This window comes from Mauremys reevesii, linkage group 6 (assembly GCF_016161935.1).
Source record: "Mauremys reevesii isolate NIE-2019 linkage group 6, ASM1616193v1, whole genome shotgun sequence".
Lineage (NCBI taxonomy): Eukaryota > Metazoa > Chordata > Testudines > Geoemydidae > Mauremys > Mauremys reevesii.
Window position 1 is genome coordinate 97,965,196 of NC_052628.1, and position 14,596 is coordinate 97,979,791.

General features: G+C 45.6%; 1 protein-coding gene across 1 annotated transcript in view; it reads right to left on the reverse strand.

Moving 5' to 3' along the window:
* The window catches only part of LOC120408123, a 91,800-nt gene extending 81,560 nt beyond the window's left edge, over positions 1 to 10,240 (reverse strand). The window contains exon 1 of the mRNA XM_039544727.1: positions 10,165 to 10,240. The gene's annotated coding sequence lies outside the window, so the exon portion shown is untranslated. The remainder of the gene's footprint in view (positions 1 to 10,164) is intronic.
* Between the last annotated feature and the right edge of the window lie 4,356 nt (positions 10,241 to 14,596).

Genomic DNA, 14,596 nt, shown 5'->3' on the forward strand with positions numbered 1-14,596 from the left:
GGCCCCAGCACGCCAAGCGCGTGCTTGGGGCGGCAAGCTGCGGTGGGCGCTCTGCCGGCGCCGCGAGGGCGGCAGGAAGGCTGCCTTCTGCAGCTTGCCTGCGGAGGGTCCACTGGTCCCGCGGCTTCAGCGGATCTCCCGCAGGCAACCCTCTGCAGGCAAACCACCGGAGGCAGCCTGCCTGCCGTGCTTGGGTTGGCAAAATCCCTAGAGCCGCCCCTGTCCATGAACTTGTCTAGTTCTTTTTTGAACCCTGTTATAGTTTTGGCCTTCACCACATCCTCCGACAGAGTTCCACTGATTGACTATGCGTTGTGTGAAGAAATACTTGGTTTTGTTTATTTTAAACCTGCTGCCTATTAATTTCATTTGGAGACCCCTAGTTCTTGTGTTATGAGAAGGAGTAACTAACACTTCCTTATTTACTTTCTCCACACCAGACATGATTTTACAGACCTCAATCATATCCTCCCTTAGTCATCTCTTTCCAAGCTGAACAGTCCCAGTCTTATTAATCTCTCCTCATATGGAAGCTGTTCCATACCCCTAATCGTTTTTGTTGCCCTTTTCTGAACCTTTTCCAATTCCAATATATCTTTTTTCAGATGAGGTGACCAGATCTGCATGCAGTATTCAAGGTGTGGGTGTACCATGGATTTATATAGAGGCAATATGATTTTTCTGTTTTATTATTTATCCCTTTCCTAATGATGCCAAACATTCTGTTCGCTTTTTTGACTGCCCCTCAACATTGACTGGATGATTTCAGAGAACCATCCACATTGCCTCCAAGATCTTTTTCTTGAGTGCTAACAGCTGATATAGACCCTATCATTTTGTATGTATAGTTGGCATTATGTTTTCCTATGTGCATTATTTTTCATTTATCAACATTGAATTTCATCTGTCATTGTTGCCCAGTTACCCAGTTTTGTGACTTCCCTTTGTAATTCTTTGGCTTTGGACTTAACTATCTTGAGTAGTTTTGTATCATCTGCAAAATTTTGCCACTTCACTGTTTACCCCTTTTTCCAGATTATTTATGAATATGTTGTACAGGACTGGTCCCAGTACAGAGCCCTGGGGGGTCACCATTATTTACCTCTCCTCATTCCAAGAACTGACCATTTATACCTATCCTTTGTTTCCTATATTTTAACCAATTACTGATCCATGGGAGGACCTTCCCTCCTATCCCATAACAGTTTACTTTGTTTAAGAGCCTTCGGTGAGGGACCTCATCAAAGGCTTTCTGAAAATCTAAGTACACTATGTGCACTGGATCATCCTTGTCCACAGGCTTGTTGACCCCCCTCAAAGAATACTAGTAGATTGGTGGGACATGATTTCCCTTCACAAAAATCATTTTGACTCTTCCCCAACAAATCTTGTTCATCTATGTGTCTGATAATACTGTTCTTTCCTATAATTTCAACCAATTTGCCTGGTACTGAAGTTAGGTTTACCAGGCTGTAATTGCCAGGATTGCCTCTGGGGCCCTTTTTAAAAATTAGCATCACATTAGCTATCCTCCAGTCACCTGGTACAGAAGCTGATTTCAATGATAGGTTACATACCACAGTTAGTAGTTCTGCAATTTCACATTTGAGTCCCTTCAGAACTCTTCAGTGAATACCATCTGGTCCTAGTGACTTACTGCTGTTGAATTTATCAATTTGTTCCAAAACCTCCTCTTATGACACCTCAAACTGGGACAGTTCCTAAGATTTGTCACCTAAAGAAAAATGGCTCAGAATTGGGAATCTCCCTCACATCCTCAGCCATGGCCTTATCTTCCTTGAGTGCTCTTCAGCATCTCGTTCAGCCAGGGGCCCTCCTGGTTGTTTAGCAGGCTTCCTGCTTCTGGTGTACTTAAAAAAAAATTATTGCTCTTACTTTTTGAGTCTTTGGCTAGCTGTTCTTTCTATTTTCCTTAATAGGATTTAACTTCCACTTTTTTAAAGGATTTTTTTTTGCCTCTAACTGCTTCTTTTACTTTGTTGTTTAGCCACGGTGACACTGTTTTGGTCCTCTTACTATGTTTTTTTTAATTTGAGGCATACATTTAAATAGACCCTCTATTTATGGTATCTTTAAAAAGTTTCCATGCAGCTTGCAGGGATTTCACTTTTGGTGCTGTACCTTTTAATTTCTGGTGAAAATTAGAAGGTTCCTATTTAACAGAATAGCACAAATGATAAAATACAATATATAGTATTTCGATACCATAAGAAGTGTACAGGTTAGGGATGTAAATACCATTTAAAAAGTTAACTGTTTAAACTAAATATTTGTAATGTTTAACTGTTTAAGTGGCTGGGCCCCATACCACCGGCACTGGCTAGCCGGCACTACTTCAGCTGGGTGCTACAGCTGGACCCGCTCCCTCCAGGCGGTGCTGCCCATCTGGGCTCTGGGGCTCGGCCAGCTGCAGCTGGCACGAGACCATGGGAGCTGGCTGGCCGGCCAGCCCAGGAGTTAACGGTTAAGGCAGTTAACCGGTAAGACTATGCTTACTGGTTAATCAGTTAGCATTTTACATCCCTAGTACAGGTGTAATGAACTGGACAATCATTCCACCTTAATTATACCTATACTACCCCTCAGTTTCGTTTGAGATACCGGTAATTATACTCAAGAAGGAAAGAATCTGACTTGACTTTCAGATCCAGTATTTGACAGATAAAAAAAATTGATCAAATTTCATATGAACCCACAGTGTCATTTCTGTAGAGTCACTTCTGGATGACACAAAACAAAAGAGTAGCGAAGGTTTAACCAAGATCAAAACAAAACAAGCCATCCTTCTACTAGAGGGTGATCAGGTTAGGTGTTATTGAAGCTACGTGGAGCCCCCAAAATACTGGGAGTGAGTGAAATCCTGGCACAACTAAAGTGAATGGTAAAACTCCAGCTGACTTTCATGGGGACAGCACTTCACCCAGAGGCCAAAAGCAGTCAGTTGTTTTGTTTGTTCTTAAGGCCAACTCTGGAAACTGCTGAAGAACTGCAAAAAATCAGACTCTCTCGATCCACCAGGAGCATTATCTCAGGGCTCATATGGGCTACTGGGGGAGGACAGACTGGGGCAGGGTCTGAATGGGAGTGAGACACAGGGCCATGGGGGGAGGGAGGCTCAGAGACACATGGGGACAGGGGAGGGGGCCAGAGCTACATAGGGACAGGGAAGTGGCTGGGTGAGGGCACAGAGACACATGGGAGCAGGCAGATGTGCCTGCCTGAATGGGAGAGGCTAGGGGTCAGCCAGGGTCTGCATGGGGTAAGCTCCCTAACAATCCTTCCTTGCCTCCCCCAAAAAACCCGTTTCATATGTGACAGGTTCAGACACAGAGACCCTCTTGGGACTGTCACCTGACATGCTGGAATTACCTCTGAGCCCACTTTCCCTGCCAGCTTGGGACTTCCAGAACCCTGCCTTGTTGAGCCAGACATACTAGCCTGCTGCAACACAGACCCAGGTCTGGTCCACACCCCCAAAGCTTCAGGCTTTAAGTGAAAACAGCTCAGCAGGTTACTTGCCTCCAGAACCCAGACACCCAGCTCCCAAGGGGATCCAAACCCCAAATAAATCCGTTTTACTCCATATAAAGCTTCTACAGGGTAAAGTCATAAATTGTCCGCTCTCTATAACACTGATAGAGATATGCACAGCTGTTTGCTCCCCCAGGTATTAACCACTTACTCTGGGTTAATTAATAAACAAAAGTGATTTTATTAAGTATAAAAATAGGATTTAAGTAATAACAAACAGAACAAAGTAAGTCACCAAGAAAAATAAAGCAAAAACATGCAAGTTTAAGCCTAATACATTAAGAAACCGATTACAGGTAAAATCTCACCCTCAGAGATGTTCCAATGAGCTTCTTTCATAGACTAGAATCCCTTCCTAGTCTGGGCCCAATCCTTTCCCCTGGTACAGTCCTTTTTAGTTCCAGCAGACATCTTAGGTGGAAACTAGGGGTTCTCTCATGACTGGCAGCCTTGGGTGGAAAGCAATGGTGTTCTCATGACTGGCAGCTTCCTTTGTCCTGCTTCACCCCCTTTTATAGCTTTGGCACAAGGCAGGAATCTTTTGTCTCTCTGGGTCCCCACCCCTCCTTCTAAATGGAAATGGAAAAAGTACCATATTTAAGATGGATTCCAGTCTCAGGTGACATGGTCACATGTCACTGTAAGATCTCATAGGCTAGCCCACAGGTACACAAGAAGGCTTGCAGATAAATAAACCCATTCACAACCAATTGTCCTAGTCAATGGGAGCCATCAAGATTCTAAGCCACCATTAATGGCCCATACTTTGCATAATTACTATAGGACCTCAGAGTTATACTTCATATTTCTAGCTTCAGACACAAGAATGATACCTACATACAAATAGGATGAACACACTCAGTAGATTATAAACTTTGTAATGATATCTTACAAGAGACCTTTTGCATAATGCATATTCCAGTTATATCATATTCACATTCATAAGCATATTTTCATAAAGCATATGGAGTGCAATGTCACACCATACTTTTCCCACCCATATCCAACAGCCCTCCAAGTTCACACCAGGCTCCTGCCCAGCCATTTACTTCCCTCTCCCTCAACTCCTCACTTACCCCTGACTCCCCCAAGCCTTTAAACTGCTTCTGAGGGGTGCGGGAAATACAGTTCTGTATTGTAGTTTAAATGAATTATTACTCAGAGTTCTGTATTAATATGCCTAGTAAGGAATCTATTTGTCAAAAAACCTTTTCTGAATTTTTTTTATTGTCTGTATGGTTACAGACATACTTGCTGACAGGTATTTTGAACTAAATGACCAAAAATAATCAAAACTGGTATGACTATATTGTGTTATTTTGACAAATAAAATATGCAGAAATTTAAAATATTGTGTGCAGAATTTTTGATTTTTTGGCACATAATTCCTCCAGGAGTAATCACTGTTCCAAAGCAAACTGGATACCACCAGATTAAACCCTTAAGAAAACAATGTGTTCTCACAGGATTCTCTAAAACAGATCACAGTCTGCAATTGCCACCTAGAGGTATAAATAAATTATACTTGTGTTTTAATAGTACAGTGTGAGAGACAGAATATTAGTTCATTTCAGTGACAATGCTGCAGATACAAGCTATGTCAAGTAGGGCAATTCAGCAGGGAAATAACTTGGTAAACAACATTGGTGGGGGGGAGGGGAGACAAAATTAGGAGGAGGCTGAGGGATGGTAAGACTGGTAACTGAAGGAGGAGAGGTGAGACAATGCAGAGAAAGGGTTTTTCTTGTTTCCCAGTAGAGATGGCTGATATTTGAACATGGTTAGGCAAAACTAAACTAAATGTTCATTGGTAATTTACAACGTGAGTAAAGATCACATTGGATCTAACTTAATAAAGTAGGCAAAGCCTACCCTGCTTTGTTTGGCCTGGCCCAGAGTTCCCATTCACAGATGGCCTATTTTACCCCCATTTTGTCTCATCCCACAACAAGAAAATTATACAACAACTGCCCTCCTTTGGTTCAACAATATGACAGTTCTGGATGCAGAACAAGGGTTAAACATCCAAGTTTTCTAGGGATTGGAATTTTCTTTTGTTGATTTTACCAACACCTATCTCTAATCTCTCCTCTATACTACTTTCTTTAATGCAGACCAGATTAATAATTAAAAATAATACTTTTCACTGCTACAGTACCTTCCCTTAAAGGACCTCAAAAGACTCTACAAACATTACCAGTAAGATAGGTAAATATTATCCCAGTTGCCACAGAGGAAGAAATTGAAGAACAGAGTGATTAAGTGACTTGCCCAAAGGCACACAGATATTTGGCACAGATAGGAATACAGCCCAGATCTCATCCACTTTTGCTAGAAAGCAATACAAAACAAATAGTATTTCTAAATAGTTTCCAAATGATAAAAGGACAAATAATATTTACTAGATACAAGAAGTCAGTTTCAACTGAACAAAGTCAGAAGAGAATTCTTCAACACATTAGCTCTCTAACACTTTTTGGTACATCCCTGTATACTCAATAACCTGGCCCTTTTAGTAATTAGTCTCTGACCTTTAAGCCAGGCTTCCTCAATCTTCATGTACCCAGGTGGGTTTCTACAGGAGTAGATCTCAAATACTGCTGCTTTAGAGCTCTCTTTAGCATGAAGAACAAACTTACTTCTCTGGCTCAGGTCAACCTCTCACGTCACTTCTAATAGTTTATCCTATATCCAGCCCACGTCACCCTTTTTAGGAATCCCCTATCCCGAAGGGATGACCCAAGGGAGTTACCATAGTAACACAAATATCTTTAGGACTTTAGAGATCATAGAATATCAGGGTTGAAAGAGACCTCAGGAGGTCATCTAGTCCAACCCCCTGCTCAAAGCAGGACCAATCCCCAGACAGATTTTTGCCCCAGATCCCTAAATGGGCCCCCTTCAAGGATTGAACTCACCACCCTGGGTTTAGCAGGACAATGCTCAAACCACTGAGCTATCCCTCCCTTTGCTGGGGTGATAAGTTATATCACCCCAGCAAACAATGCTGTATCTTCACTGGAGTGGTGAGAACAGGCTACTTTGAGCAAAATGTACCACCACATACCAAGATAGGTAGTCTGCATGGACCTCTATTCTAGCTCCTCCCTGACTGCTCAAAGAGGATTTACCCTGGTATACTCCTCCTCCCTCAGCTTCTGTCTGAGTCCTTCTCCCCAGTGAATAGTGCTTCCTTTTACAACTGCTCAAAGCTTTCTCAAGTAGCAGCAGCAGAGTAAAATGGAACGGATTTTTGTCAATTACACTGCTCCCCAGAGGGTTCTGAATAGCAGCTACATAAACTAACAAGACTGGTTAGTGTTTGCTGTGCTGCAGTTTTCACCTTGAGCAGCAGCATATTGGAAACATAAGCTGTCTATCTGAAGATTACTCCTGGGGGAATGCTGTTCCACTGTGCAATGCAGAATTTGCACAGAATTAATGTTCTGCACAGAATTTCCTTCCCCCCAACCGAACTGGCACTGCAGAGCTGTTGGCCATCACTAGGGGCAGCTGGACCCGGCAAAGCCCAACTCCCAAATAGAAGACACTGCTGGCAGGGAGAGGGAGAAGGAGCTGGAGGGTTCCTGGAAGCTACAGTTCCTGGCACACCCTGAAGGAAGGAGATGGCATGCAGGAAATGCCATACAAGCCCAGGACTCAGTGTCAGGCTGCTTCTCCCTCTGCATACATGGGCTCTGGGAGGGAAGGGGATGAGAGTGTCTGGGCTGTGGGGGAGGGGCACCTCTGGCTGGGCTCTGGAGGGTAAGGGGAAGAGAAACAGGAGTTGGGTTGTCATAGGGGTTTCTTTAACTCCCTACTCCTGGGGCAATTTGTGTGTCTGTATTGTTAGAGTATGCTGACAGGTATTTTGGAATAAATTACCAAAATAATTGAAACTGGCACGATTATAGAGTGTTATTTTGACAACTAAGATATGTGGAATTTTGCATAATTTTAAATTATTGTGCATAGAATTCTTAATTTTCTGGTGCAGAATTTTTTATTTTTGGCACAGAATTTCTTCAGGAGTAGAAGATCCAGGAGGCAGTACTGCACCAGTTTGCACTTGATTCACATTTGTTTATCTTCCCAACTATAAGGGCTAGCATTTGTTTTTTAAATGAAAGTTTATATATTGCAGAAGTTTTCCAATTAGCCAAAGGCAAGTGGATTTTTCAAGCCCTGCTTATAAAACCTAGTCCTATCACTTAAAATAACCTGCATAATCCTAAAGAAAAATACAGTACATTTCCCAATCAATCAAATAATTGTATTGTCTTCATCCTCACCCTCTCTCTCTCTCTCTCTCCTAGCCCTCCCTGTGCTATCATCTTACCTTATAGCAAAGGCTCTCAAAGTTGTTTTTTATAGTATGGATCTCCTCTTAATGGAGAGATTATCTCATGGACCTTCCCTTTCTGTTGCATGCATTCCTGTAGCAATTACTGCAACTGCTCACATACAAAAATAGTGTGAGGAAGGTGTCTAAATGTATTTTTAACTTTTTTTTAAATGCAGTCAAGCACATGGAAGCAAGGAAGTGAGTCAACACCCTGTGACCAGCCAGCTGTCTGTGAACCCTTAGCAAGTGCTTCATGGACCACAACTCGGGAACCAGTGCTTTAGAGGGTAAGCTCTCACGAACAGGACAGTCTTCATCAGCTCTGGAAAGCACCATGCCCACCTGTGGTGCTATATAATAAACAACTATAACATAATTTTAAAGTTGAGTGATGGATGGGTGGACTGGCGTGTTGAGGGTTGGATCAAAAAGCAGCTGAGTGTGTAAGTGAGGATATGGCTGAGTTTGTGGGAGATGGATGGGAAAGTGGGTGGGGCACAGAGAATCAGGAGAAGAGTGGGATGAGAAATTTACTGGGTGTACGGACTGTTGGTACATATGGTTTGGCAAATGAGCAAATGGTTGAGTGTAAGGAGGTGTAGGAGAGTGGGTGAGTGTATGGATGACTGGGCACTTGGATGGCTGGGGAAGTGGCCAGATGTGTATAGGGGGATGTCCAGGTGAGTGAGCAGTTGTATGGGTGGCTGGATGGCTCCTCAAGTGGGTGTGTGGATGGGTAGATGACTGAGTGCATGGGTGGGTGTCTGAGTGGGAAAGTGAGTGGCTGAGCTAGTGGGTGGGTGGATGGATGAGTGAGTGAATAGATGTATGGATGATAGGAAGGTAGATGGTGAGGCAAGTGGTTGGGTGGTCATACGGGCTGGGTGAGTGGACATGGATGGATGGAGGGTTGGCAGCCTGGGTGGCTGAGCAGCTCCATGGCTGGGAGAGTGGATGAGTGATTGGGAGGCTGGGCAATTGGAAGGCTGGGTGAGTGGTTGCATGACTGGGCAGGTACTTGGAAAGCTGGACAGGCTGCTGCATGGTTAGGCGGTTGGAAGGGTGGGCAGCTTTGTGGCTGGGCAGGTGGATGGCTGACTGAAGGCTGGGCAGTTCCATAGGTGACAGAATGCATGGACAGGTGGCAATGCAGCTGGTCTGATGGCTGCATGACTGGAGGACTGGCTGGCGATTGCATGGCCAGACAGGTAGGTGGCAGGGTGGGTGGGCGACTGCATGGCTGGAGGGGTGGAAAGGTGTCTGGGTAGCTGGACTGGTGGCCAGGCAGTTGCATGGCTGGATGGGTAGCTGGACGGGTGGTTGCATGGCTGGAGGAGCAGGAAGGTGTCTGGGTAGCTGGACTGGTGGCCGGGCACTTGCATGGCTGGAGGAGCGGAAAGGTGTCTGGGTAGCTGGACTGGTGGCCGGGCACTTGCATGGCTGGATGGGTGGCTGGACGGGTGGCTGCATGTCTGGAGGAGCAGGAAGGTGTCTGGGTAGCTGGACTGGTGGCCAGGCACTTGCATGGCTGGATGGGTAGCTGGACGGGTGGCTGCATGGCTGGAGGAGCGGGAAGGTGTCTGGGTAGCTGGACTGGTGGCCAGGCACTTGCATGGCTGGATGGGTAGCTGGACGGGTGGCTGCATGGCTGGAGGAGCAGGAAGGTGTCTGGGTAGCTGGACTGGTGGCCGGGCAGTTGCATGGCTGGATGGGTAGCTGGACGGGTGGCTGCATGGCTGGAGGAGCGGGAAGGTGTCTGGGTAGCTGGACTGGCCGGGCAGTTGCATGGCTGGATGGGTAGCTGGACGGGTGGCTGCATGGCTGGAGGAGCGGGAAGGTGTCTGGGTAGCTGGACTGGCCGGGCAGTTGCATGGCTGGATGGGTAGCTGGACGGGTGGCTGCATGGCCGGAGGAGCGGGAAGGTGTCTGGGTAGCTGGACTGGTGGCCGGGCACTTGCATGGCTGGATGGGTGGCTGGACGGGTGGCTGCATGGCTGGAGGAGCGGGAAGGTGTCTGGGTAGCTGGACTGGTGGCCGGGCACTTGCATGGCTGGATGGGTGGCTGGACGGGTGGCTGCATGGCTGGAGGAGCGGGAAGGTGTCTGGGTAGCAGGACTGGTGGCCGGGCACTTGCATGGCTGGATGGTGGCTATGTGGCTGGAGAAGTGGCTGATTGTCCGCACAGCAGAACGGGCAGTGGCACGGCGGGAGGGGTGACACATTGAGCCCTGCCCCCAGCCCAGCCCGGCCCGGGACTCCCCACCCACCTTGTCTGCAGTGCTCACGGCGCCGACCTGCTGACTCCCCGGGCTGGGGGCTTCGGGTTCTGTCTGCGGCGCGGCCCCTCCGGCGGGCCGGGCCAGGCCACCCGAGAGTTATTTATGCCGGAGCCGGAGGGTCCGCTCGGGCTGGGCGAGTCACCCCTGTCCACAGCCCAGCAGAGCGCGGGGCGAGAGCCCGGGCAGGGCCCCAGGAGCGGGTCCGGGCGGCTGCTAACACCCGCCGCCTGCGGGCCGAGGCGAGCCGGGCTGGGGAGGCGGCTCCAGGCACTTGTATCCCGCTGTCTCCGTGGAAACCGCCGCCCGGGCCGGGGGAGGAGCAGGCGGCCGCCCACGCCCCGGAGCAGAAGCATGGCCCGGTGCCTGCCTTAACCAACTTATCTGCATCTTCAGGCACTTAAATACTTATAAAAATCTGTTTGTTTAACTCCTTCAGATCACATGAGAAACGTCATACGCCGTTATATGAGAGTCAGATTTTTTTTGTAAATGTATCTATTGTTTTACTATTTTATAGCAAAAAAACACTTTATTAAAGGAATGTTAGAGCTGCAAAGCGAAGCACTAAAAACTTAAGAAATGCCAGAATCTAGGTTCCCTGTGCCACCTTAGTACCTACCCACACATAGAATCATAGAATCTCAGGGTTGGAAGGGACCTCAGGAGGTCATCTAGTCCAACCCCCTGCTCAAAGCAGGACCAAACCCAACTAAATCATCCCAGCCAGGGCTTTGTCAAGCCTGACCTTAAAAACCTCTAAGGAATGTGATTCCACCACCTTCCTAGGTAACCCATTCCAGTGCTTCACCACCCTCCTAGTGAAATAGTTTTTCCTAATATCCAACCTAGACCTCCCTCACTGCAACTTGAGACCACTGCAACTTGAGACCATTGCTCCTTGTTCTGTCATCTGCTACCACTGAGAACAGTCTAGATCCCTCCACTTTGGAACCCTCTTTCAAGTAGCTGAAAGCAGATGTTAAATGCCTCATTTTTCTCTTCTGCAGACTAAATAATCCCAGTTCCCTCAGCTTCTCCTCATAAATCATGTGCTCCAGCCCCCTAATCATTTTTGTTGTCCTCCACTGGACTCTTTCCAATTTTTCCACATCCTTCTTGTAGTGTGGGGTCTATGCATGATTATGACAGATTCAACCAGCGTAACATAGGAAGCTTGTGGCAGAATCAGCAATAGAACTGTGCTTTCCTGGGTCCCCAGGGAGCGCCTTCACATAAGAGAACATCTTTTCTCTTCACTATTACTCTGCCTCACTTGTCTATCCTGTACCCTGAATGATGCAATGGAGGGAAAGTGAAGGGGCAGAAGGGTAAAAGAATGGTGATTGAAGGGAAGATTTACTGGGGGAGGGCAGAGAAGGCTGGAGACTTACATGGAGCCTTTTTATCCCCATTCTTCCCCCCTTGATATCCTCTTCCTCTAGGAAGATTAACAGCTCACCTGCTGGTTTAAATTTGACCAGACCTGTGAAAAAATTAACACAGACAGCACACGCAAACACACAGATTTGGCACACTGTGTCTGAAAGGCAGCATAGCTATGGATGAGTTTTGTGTCTGCTGTTTTAGAGATTTGTGTTCTATTCCTAGCTCCATTAGAAATGACCTTGTGCAATCTCTCAGCTCCTGCAGAAATGCAGAGAATGATACTGGCCTGTCTCCAAGATAGGAGGGCTGAAGTAGGCAGAATTATTAACACAAGTCAGATTTGAAGTTTTCCAGGTTCCCAGTCCTGCACACCTTCCTCTAAGTCATACAATATTCGGCTGCTAATTATACTGCTTTGACTATGTCCCATCCAAGACTTTAGCTCTGTACCTACCATAAAGCTCCTTGGGGCCTGAGAGCATGCTCCATGGAGATGGAATGTTGAGAGATTTTAGCAGCAAGCCTCTAACAAAACTCTACTGAATATGTGGAAATGGTGATTTTCAGTGGCTGATGACTTGTTCAAATCTGTTCACATATTCACAGAGGCAGCAAAAGACATCTCTCTTGCCCCAAGACCGTTCCCCTGCCAAATTTCCAAGTTCCAGTTCCAAAGTCTGAAGGTGCTAGAACCCCTCTAAAAATCAGAAATAAAAGGGGTTTTTTTAAACATTGGCAAAACTACATTTCCCCTATCCCATTCTCAGAAACAGCTGACCCATTTTTGCTAAACTTAAAAAAAAAAGCCCAAGTTGTTACAGTTTTGAAAAATTATAAGCAACTGAGCTCAAGTTCAGTTTAAGCAGTTTAAAGCAACCTCAGGGCTATTCTAAATTGTGCCATCTGTCCACAGCCCCCAGGACACAACTGACAGCTAAGAATGACCAACGTGTAAGAAAATCCCAGTCATACCTCCTTTTCCTCAACCCTGTCCACTACCCCAAGAGCTAGGAGAAGGCAGCTCTACACCATTTAGAATTCCTTAGCATAGAGAGAGAATCATCTACTGGCTGCCTATGCCAGCATGAAAGCAGCTTTTCGCCAGCAGAGGATCACAATGTTGCCACATAGCAGGAAAGAAGCTAAGCCATTGTTTTAACAGAGTAAAACAACATTAGAGATCTTCCCCTTCACAGATGTATTATTTAACATTCCAGTAACAGACTGGGAGACCTGCTCCAGCAGGAAAGATTAAATACAATCAATCAATAAAACCTTCAAAATATCCAAATTTGATTCATTTCTGTTCTAGGTTTTAAAAACTTTCAAGCAGTTAAAATAGATTTGGGATCATTTTATCAGTTGAAACCCAAAACTAGAAACCCTGTTTATTAGGAAACAAACTGTTGGGAGCTTCCAGAAGTAAATCAATGACAGCTAATGACCTGTGGAACATATAGTTTAGAAGATGAGATGTATCTATCAACTAAGCTTTATGACTTGTGGGCAGAAATATACCCATCCTAAAAAGTGGCACTGTTGGCTCTGTAGCAATAAAAAGCTGATGAACAAATATTATACAGGTGTAACAGGTTTCCAGGGGAACCCAGAAGAAAAACGGTTCTAAGTCCCTTCCCCTCCCAAAAGACAACAAAGAAACAACAAAAAAAAAAACCAAAACAACCACCATCAGGAATTCTTACCATGGCAAAACTCATAAGTATTATTGACTGCTCAGTTTATAGCTTGCTTGTTTATCTGGAAACTAAGACAACAAAATCTTTGATCCCAGGGCAATTTCAAAGAATGAAGTGTAACCCTATACATTTTTGATTCAACCACGTTCTCAAGTCTTTCTTTACTTTATAGAAAGACTTTCAAAATGTCTTAATCCAAAAAGAACCCAGGCCTGGCAAATTTGGAATATCTTGGTCCATGGTAAAGAGTAAAGCAACCTCTGAAAGATTACTGTGAAATGTCACTAGAGGGCAGTCTTTTGCCATTCTCTTGCTTTATGAACAAATTGTGTACGTAATCTCTTTCAAAGAAGAAGGGCAAGAGACAACAAAGTTCTTCAGACTGACCAAGAGAAAAGATATAGCATCTCTCAAGATCAGAGTTCAAATGGCAAATATTTAATTAAAAGTATTTATCATTTTGGCTTCTGCTTATATGTCTCTTGAACTAATTATTTTAGCTGCTAGAACTGTGATTCCAGTCCAAGTGAGAACTGGAAACTGTGTCCTTCAATTCAAATTCTGTGTCAGATTCAGCTCTTCTTTTCCAAGGAAGGAGGAGCTGGCTGTAGACTAGGGCTGAGATACAGTGCTTGCCATGAAGTATAAGAAAAAAAGAGAATAGAAAAGGAAAACTACAAAAATATAGTTGTTTTAGACATGCTGCAGTTAAAGCATGTAAGGAAAAGCATGGTAACAGGGTTTACTATGCACTTCCTCATGGCCAGGCATGGCGTCACAGTGTCCTTGTGGGGTAGCAGCCCTTGTCAACAGTCACTCTGGGGCTGTGGTGGTTTCTTTCAGATAACTCATCCCTCCAGCCAGGGCACAGTCTTTAGCCCATTCCTTCCAGTGTCAGCTCTCCAAAGTAAAGGTCAAAACTATCTAACAGAAATAAAAAGCTTCCACCCTCTCCACAGCTCTTCTTCAGCAAGGTCACATTCAGCCTGTAGCCCCCTTGCTGGGCTCAGCTACCCTGGTACACCACGTCCTTGGGGCTGGTAGGGGAATCCAGTCCCAACCTCAATTCTGGGTTACAGCCCAGGGCCCTGTACTGCACAGCTACATCAAATCCTCCAGCCATATGGCAGTTTTCCCTGCGCTATTTCCTTCCTTCCTCCCTGACCTCTTTCCTTCCCTTCTAGGTCTCCAAATCTGTTCCCTGGTTATCCCAGGTGCCTCCTTGCTCACTCAAAACCCTCCAGGCACTTTCTGACTCTCTGCCTTCTCTTTCCTCCAGCCCTTCCTCAGCTGGGCCCACTCAGTAGTTAAACCTGAAATCACCTAATTTCTCTCAG